This window comes from Pinus tabuliformis, chromosome 4_1 (assembly GCF_031772625.1).
Source record: "Pinus tabuliformis cultivar Carrire ecotype Pingquan chromosome 4_1, CPIR1, whole genome shotgun sequence".
Lineage (NCBI taxonomy): Eukaryota > Viridiplantae > Streptophyta > Pinopsida > Pinales > Pinaceae > Pinus > Pinus tabuliformis.
Window position 1 is genome coordinate 387,340,905 of NC_142303.1, and position 8,962 is coordinate 387,349,866.

At 34.3% G+C, this 8,962-nt stretch overlaps 1 pseudogene; it reads left to right on the plus strand.

The window, feature by feature from the left end:
• The first annotated feature begins 7,386 nt into the window (after window positions 1-7,386).
• LOC149175913 (wall-associated receptor kinase-like 14 pseudogene) lies at window positions 7,387-7,863 on the plus strand (annotated as a pseudogene).
• Window positions 7,864-8,962: the final 1,099 nt, after the last annotated feature.

Consider the following 8,962-nt stretch of genomic DNA (forward strand, 5'->3'; position numbering starts at 1 on the left):
TAATCGATTGCGTTCCTGTTTAAATCCGGATCACTAGGTAAGAGACCTGGAACCTCGTTAGTTATGGCATCATTAGGCAAAGCAGTGAGAGTGTTAGGCATAACAATGTCAGTGTTAGATTGTTAAATCACTCACCGACAGAATGACCACTTAGAAAAATAACTTTTTTATTTTAAAATTATTTGTGAAGCACTGACAAATACCAAAAATAAAACGCCCTCCACTAGGGGAATTATGTCCAATAGTAGCTCACTCAACCAATAAAAAATTAGAAATAAGATTTCCAAAAAAATAGAAAAATATATTTGAATTTATGGGAAAATAAGAACATTCAACATTTTCTCTAAACTTATGTTAAAATTGTAAAACCTTAGCAAAATAATGGGAATTCAAGGCACTTTGACACCAATACTAGTGCTATAGTCCATGGCTAGGCATATACTAATAAGAAGATTGGGAAAAAATACTAAAAAAAATAAAGAATGTAGATAAGGAAATTAAAATAAAGAATTTTCAATAAAAGGTTTTAGATTATAATGGATTAGAATATAAAACTAGAAGCAATATAAATTATTAATAAGTTTGTATTAGATATGGAATATAGAGAGATTTCAAATAATAATTATGTTATTTAAAAAAAACAATTGTTTGTTGACCCATTGGGTTTGAATCCTAAACTTCTGGGGACTTAACTTCTCACTATCAAGGGACTCACCAATTGAGCTGCCTCAATGGGCAAGTTAATTGTTTTATTTAAATGAAAGGAAATAAATCAAATTAAGTTAGAATTAATTTCATTGTAATGAAGGGCGGGCTTATTTAAAAAAAGGTTCAATATTAGGTTTCCATGATTGATTGAATTTATAGCTATCACACTATTAAAATTATTGGGATGCTTCTCAACTTCATATGCTTTTTTCTAATGATATGTGAAGAGTAGCAAGGACAAAGGCAAGGAAAATTTTAAGGATGGAAAATTTTCTTGAAGTTTAAAACATTGGCGAATCTCACTAATCCCTAATATGCAAAATATAAATTTTTTAATGATATATTTACAAAATTATTAAAATTTATAATGATTTTATATATAGTCTCTATATAATGTTGGCGATTTTTAAGGTAAACTAATTTTATATTCTAAAATTTAGGCGAATCATCTTTTATAAAAATTGGAAATTGGCGAATCGTTTTTTGGAAAAATCATGGAAAATTAGCCCACTGGGCAAACATTAGCCCCTAAAATTTTCCATGGACAAAGGACTAAATTTTGGTTTTGTTGAAGTAGGTTAAGTGCTTGGAATTATGTGAGCATTGAATGATGGAAGATTTCGATATTTGATTATGATAATTGTTGGTCATGTGCTCTTTAAGGCGAGCTTTAAAATATCTCTCATTTTGGCTTATGTATGATTTGCCACAAGAACATGGGATTCGATAAACTTTAGATCCAAGCATAGGCTCTGTTTTGTTTTCAATCGATTTGAAATATTAATTTAAGGTTTTTTCAGACTTATATAGAGTGATAATATCTTTTTTAGACAAGTTTCCGATTTTGGTCTACATATGATTTGCCACAAGAGCATGAGATTTGATAAATTCTAGAAGCAGACATAGGATTTGTTTTGTTTTTAGCAGATATGAATAATTATTATAGGATTTTTTCTAACTTAAGCAAAGTTTTAATGGTCTTTTAGACAAAATATTTGAAATATAATTAGTAATCCTTGAATATGAGGGAGAGACACCTTAGCAATAAGAGGAGATGCAAGGTAGTTTTTGGGTTTGGGAATAGAGTATTAAACAAAAGGCTTTCTTGATTTGAAAAGATGAGTAATCATTCACTATATGGACTTTGGAAAGATGGGTTTTCTCTTTATTAAAGTATAAAGTATTGAGAACAACCATAAGAATGGCTCGAGAAACTAAGGTTTTTAAAACCATATATTTTTGTGTTGGATAGTGGTGATATTAGGCATGATATGTGTTTTTTTTCTATAAATTGGATGAATTAAAAATATATCAAAAAAACTAGAAGCAAGGACCAAAAAAATCAATCTAAATTTCTAAGAAAATCATTATCTATATATATATATATATATATGAGAGAGGGGGCTTGGACTATGCCCTAAAACTGTTTCTGTGTGCTAAGAGTTCGTCTTTCTTGGAAGTAAGGAAACAAGTTAATGGTCCAAGACCTAGAGACATCTCGTAGGAGTGAAAACCTACCCCCTTATGAACCACCAATGGGTAATTCCAAGTGGAGTGGTTTTTCTTAAATAACAGTGATGAGTAAATCTTTTGTGGATATTAGCCAATGATCGTTGTGCTAAGAGCTCGTCTTTCGTGGAAGTAAGGAAACAAGTTAATGGCCCAAGACCTAGAGGCATCTTGTAGGAGTGAAAACCTACCCCCTTATGAACCACCAATGGGTAATTCCAAGTGGAGTGGTTTTTCTTAAATAAGAGTGATGAGTAAACCTTTTGTGGATATTAGCCAATGATAGTTGTCCCCTTTGTTGGTTTGACCATTAAATTATGATAAATTTTCCCACTGTTTATATATATAATACAAAAAAAAAGTATAGCCCCAAGGGATAGTTCACTTGGCCGAGTTCTTGTTGCTAAGTACCTCGTCTATCGGGAGGTCAGGGGTCAAATCTCCTTGATGCCCTTGGGGTTAGGCCGTGCTAGTTTGGCCGGTAGTCCCGTGGATGTAGCAGCCACTCAATGTCCGTGAACCACCCTAAAATAATGCAAAAAAATATCCTTAAAAAAATCATTTCACCTATAAATTAGACTATATAAACTCTCATATAAATGACATGACCAAATTGTTTATTTTTTTTGTAGAAATAGAAAATAATGTGGTTTATTCCAAAAACTAAATTTGCTCATAAGATGGGCCCACAATTGAATCTAAACTCGGAGTTTCCAATAAAATTTATGAATATTGTTAGAGGTGTACGGGACACCTATCCACTGCATGTTTTGCACGCGCACGTTACATCACACAATGCCCATGCAATCCAAAAATATCTGATCCTTGGAAATATGTAGGTTAATAACATTTCATAATTACAATTTATTTGGTTTTAAATACATTTAATATTTAATTGTGTATTTGACGGGTTCCATCAATATTCCATTTAAAGAATTGGGATTGGAGAATCAACCACTTACAAAATCAGATTCTCGATACCCATATCAGATTGCAATGGATAAATGATAAATCTCATGAAAAGGCTAAGTAAAGTATTGGTCACCATTCTTTTTATATGGTGAGGTTTACTTGTAAACTTATTCGCCTCTTCAAAGCTGTATAACTTTATGGATTCAAGAAGTACAATCGGATTTCGGCACATGAACCAATAAAAGTTCATGTTTTTGAGATTATTTTTCCTTTTCCTTCTCCATATACAAAATTTTAAATAAATAAATTATTATATTTATATTTATTAGGTTAATAAATTAATGGAATGGGAGGAAAAATATTGTATATAATAATAATTTGAGTGAGTTTAATGGTTAAGAGAACGTGTTTTTTTAAAGATTACGGGTTCAAAACCAAAGGTATAGAGTATGTATGCTTTCGTAAACTTAGCAGCCAAATCCACTTGTGCGGAGTTGGGTCCCTTGTCCCACAAACAAAGGGGTCTCATACAACGATGCTTAATTAAACTAAAAAACAATAAAGACATAATGATTTCATCACAAAATATAAAACAACCAATAAAATATACTTGATTGTTAAATGCAATTACCAAAAATTAAAAAATATGATTAACTAATATTATTTATATTAACATATATACACTTTAATATATATGTTTATATGTTTATTATATATATATGTTTTATTTTTTATTAATATATATAATTTTTTATAATTAAATTTATTAAAATATGTTTTTAATATAAAAATAAGTCATTTTAAATTGAAAATATGGAGAAAAAATTATAATTCATGAAAATCGAAATAATAGAAAAAAAAGATAAAAAATTCAAAATTAAAACAAAAAGTTCAATAAAAAAGAAATAAAACAAAAAACAAAAAATTAGTAACTAATAGAAATGGACGTTACTAAACAACCCATAACAAGGCTTCAACCAATCACCTTACAAATAAATAAATTTAAATAGTAATAAAAAAATAACCAAAAATGAATTCCCAATGTTAAACTATGAATAAGCACCAAATTTTTTTAGTCAAAGAAAAACTAATATGCAATCAAAAGAAGAATGCGTAATACCACCATACCCACCATACCTGCCCCATGTATAATAATGTTAGTTCTAAGACTTTTGTGATCCATAATGTAGATATAAGTCTTTTGAACCAATTAATGGTTGGTTCGAAACGTCGACCAAATCCTATCAATGTGATTAATCCCAAAAACTTATATCTAAGTATAATAATATTGAAAGTATGAATCTCGTATAAATTTAATAAAAATTAAAAAAACACAAAAAAAGTTTAAATAAATAAATTATTATATTTATATTTATTATGTTAATAAATTAATAAAATTAGATCAAAAACATCATATTTAGCAATAATGTTAAAAGTGTGAATCTTCTCAAAATTCCATATAAATCCAATAGAAATTAGAAAAACACAAAAAAATGGTAAAAGTGCAATTTATAATGGAGAACAAAAACCATTCAAAAAAGTGTAGTTATAAAATGTCTTTTTCTTGGTTTTCTCTTAATGGGTATGCATTTATTTCAGATCTCATATGTTTGACTAGGCAAAGATATTTTGTTAGAAGTGAGAAATTTAAAGCTTCCCTCATAAGATCCAATGGTCCATGTTCATGAGTTCACATGACATATCCATCGCTTGATACACCTGAGAGGTTAAATTGCAATTCTGGATAGTAGCTAGTCTCATGTATAGCCTCAAGGGTTAGCTTGGTTTGTTGAGTTCCCGTTGCTAAGTACCTTGCCAGTTGGGAGGTCATGGGGTCAAATCTCCTCAACGCCCTTTAGGTAAGGCTCTGCTTGTTTGGCTGTTGGGTAGATCACTTCAGGTTGATCTTCTTGGATTTTCTCGTGGATGTAACAACCACCTAGTATCTGTGAACCACCCTATAAAAAAAAAAGCTAGCCTCATGTACAAGATTAAGGCTAGATGTTACTAGAAAGTACATCTGTCGAGATACTTTCGACAATGATCATAACAAACATTAGCTTTTTTGCAAGAACTATCTAACCTAAAATCACCTTCTAGTCCTAAAATAAAACCTAAAACTGCTTCTTACTTACTAAATGCCTTTCTTTTTAAACATGAAGAAACAATTAATAGACCAAGAACTAAAAACATTCGGCAATAGTGAAATTCTCTTTAAAATTTAGATTCTTAATTTTGTAAAAAAATATAAAAAATTCAAAAATTATTACAGTAAAAACCATTTAAAGAAATAATATGTCAAAATGTGTTAGATTTTATCCTCGTAAATACTATTCTAAAAATATATGCCCAAAATCACACAGTTGTCCGTCCTTCCTTCTATTGGTATCTATAATATAAACAAGGGAGCCACTATCGTAGCGGTAGTCCCTGCCGGAGAGAGTTTTAACGGTCTTTGGCTGCTGCCGTCCTTCATTAACCATTCTTGCCTCCCGAACTCTTGCAAGTGGTTTGTAGGAAGCGCCATGTTTATTCATGCCTCCAAGCCCATCGAGAGAGGAGAAGAGATCACCACTCCTTACTTGGATCCCCTCCTTCCCTTCCTACAGCGCCAAGCCAGGTGCAAGTACTGGGGTTTCAAGTGCAAGTGCCGGAGATGTGTTCTGGAGCACTCTCTGAGGACATCTCTGAAGCCTATAATTACTGCATGGTTTGACCAAATGCATCTGGTCAACAACCTATCGATGTGGATCTTCCAACATGCACAAAATTCGCAGAGCTTGCTTTAGAGGCAGAGAGGTTCATTAGGAGATCCCAGCTATCTGAAGAAGAGAATAACTGGATTCGTTAACAGAGTAAGTAGTTTATCCCGTGTCAATATTTTGCATGTCTATGCTTGTTCTGTTCCTGGTGGGCTTGAATCAGCAGTGCCTACTTGAAGATCAGCATCACTGTTGACAAGGATCCTGGTATCATTTGGGATTGCACACCTCAGATAAAGAAATAACAACCACATAAAAATACAATACTTCATGGCATTATGACTCAATTTATAATAAGGCTTTCTCGTCTTTTGATCTGCTCTAAAGGTCATAGATATTTTACCAAGTAGTAGTAATAAGCCCTTTCTTGATTTACTATTTAACCATTTTTATAGTAACATTTTATTGTTGTTTACATTTACTAACCATTATAGCTACACCACAACTAATTTAAGGGAATGCAGTGTCTTATGTTAATGCTGCCTTCTTGGCTCGAATTTCGTTCAATAAGCCTGGGGTAACCTCCCTTGGATTCACAGTGAGGCACCTGTAAGCCATGCAGAGATTGTAAGTGACAAAAGTGCTTTGTCTAACCAAAATTATAAACTACTAACTTCATACGCCATGTGGACCCCACATGAAGGCCACGTGCCTTACTACTCAGTTCCCCAAAACAACCATGCAAGACATGGAGGATGCCATGTGACTACTTGGAGTCTCTCTATTGAGCTTGATTACCTCGATTTTGATCGAGCCCTGCCATTGAAATTTCCTTTATGCCTTGCAATTGAAATCTGCAATTGAATATCGTATCTACAAATATTCCGTAGTAATCTTAAGAATCAGTGCAACATTCTTGTTTGCAGGAGGGTAGTGAATAGCAGCATTCATACTTGCTTAAGAATCACTACAGCATACTTGCTTGCAGGAGGGTAGTGAATAGCGGCATTCATACTTGGTTGCAGGAGGATAGTTAATAGCGGCATTCATGCACAGGGAAAAATAGGGAAAATGGATCTAGAAGAGAACTTGCATACAAGATGGGTATTCGCTACCGGTTATTCCTGAAGGCGTGAAAGTGAAATGAGGATTGTTTCCTTCCTGTTCATGCAAGTAACCAACAACAACCCGCATTTCTAAACTGATCCACTAAGAATCGAAGGTTATTCCTGCTCTCTCTCTTTGGTCGAGCAAGCAGCTTCAAGGCATGGCTTCGCCTTTCTTCCATGCCCTAACCACTCGTTAATTGGTCGAGTGAGCCAAGAACATAGGTCTCTTTACCAAGAGAAAATGCAAGATTGTACATAGGTCTTTGTCGATTAGCCCTGCTGATATTAATTTTTCAGAGAAGTGTAATCCTTTGACTGAACATTGTGGCGGGGCGACTGGAGTGGCTGTTCTCATCGGAGGTAAGGAAAATATCCATTACAGAGCTTCGATCTTAATTATATTTGTTAGCCTCTTGGATGCAAGTCTCATTTTTTTTTACCGTTCCATGGAGCTAGGGTTAATTGTAGGGGCGACATTGGTGGTGGTGATAGTCCTGCTATACTGCTTCTTCAAGAAGAAGGCTTTGGCAAATGAAAGGAGGAGAAGCCGAAAGAAACTCCTCTCGGCCAATGATGGATCCTTCAGAATCCCAATTTTCACATACAAGGAGCTGGAGAAGGCCACAAAGGGCTTCTCTGAAGAAGAAAGATTGGGAAATGGCGCGTTTGGAATGGTCTACGCCGGGAAACTCAAAGGTGACTGTCTCGTGGTCATAAAAAAGATCAGACATATCGACACCCATGGAATCGAACAGATGATGAATGAAATAAAGCTTCTGTCATCTGTGGAACATCCAATCCTGGTGCATCTGATGGGTTTCTGCCTTGAGAATGGAGAGCCCATACTCTTCTACGAGTACATGCCCAACAAAACTCTTGCTCAGCACCTACAGCGTGAGAGGGGCCCATCGACACCTACCTAGATCGACTAGCGGCAAAGACTCCTGTCATCGGCAACACAGGTGTTTGGCAATGAGGTGTGGTTTTGCTGCGCCAGGCAACAAATGACAAGGCTAAGAAAATGGTGGGATTACGCTAGACTTAGAAGAGAACTTGCACATAATATGGGTATTGGCTACCACAATGGTTTCTCAAAACTCATGATCTTCTCTTTCCCAACCAACCTACATCCGAGGCAAAACAAGAAACATTTCTCAGCGTACTTTGTAACACTTCTTCAATAACAGAGTAAGTAGTTTATCCCATGTCAATCTTTTGCAGGTATACAGGAAATAAAAACTATAAATATATTTTTTTTCTCTATTTTTATTCTAGATCTATACATTAAATTGTTGAAATTTGAACATACCTTTCATTGTGTGCAAAGAAGAACCTTTCACTGTGTGCAGAGAAGAAGGTTCTCTGGATGACATGCTAGCTTTGTACATTAAATTGTTGAAATTTGAATGCACTATGTGCAGAGAAGAAGGTGCTCTGGATGACATGCATGAAACACAGAGAAGGTGCTCTTTAGCCTCCACAGAAGCCTAAGGGCATGAGAAAAATGCCCTGGAAACTAGGGTAGAGGAGGGTTAAAAATCCATAGAGCTTGAAGCTCTTCAAATATGGAAACTATGGTTGTTTTGTGGTTTGGATAGTGGTAGTGAGGGCATGAGAAAAATGCCCTGGAAACTAGGGCAGAGGAGGGTTAAGAATCCGTAGAGCTTGAAGTTCTTCAAATCTTGGTAGGTGGAAACTATGGCTGTTTGGTGGTTTGGATGGTGGCAGCTATAAACAATGGGGCAGGTGTAAATGAGGGTCGTAGTCACCCATGCAACTTTGGTTAAAAACACTTGCCTCAACCACCATTTTAAAAACTTTGCATAAAAAAAACTTGCTCGAAACTCACTTATGAAACTTTGGAGGAAACTTTGGATAAAATAACCTGTCCACCCCAAAATAGCATCGGGGCAAGTGAAGTTTGTAATAAGAGGGCAATTCTAAAACTTTGGTTAAAATTTAGTGAACTGAAATAGCCAATCTTAAACTTTGGTTAAAGACCGAAATAAGATTAAAATTTTC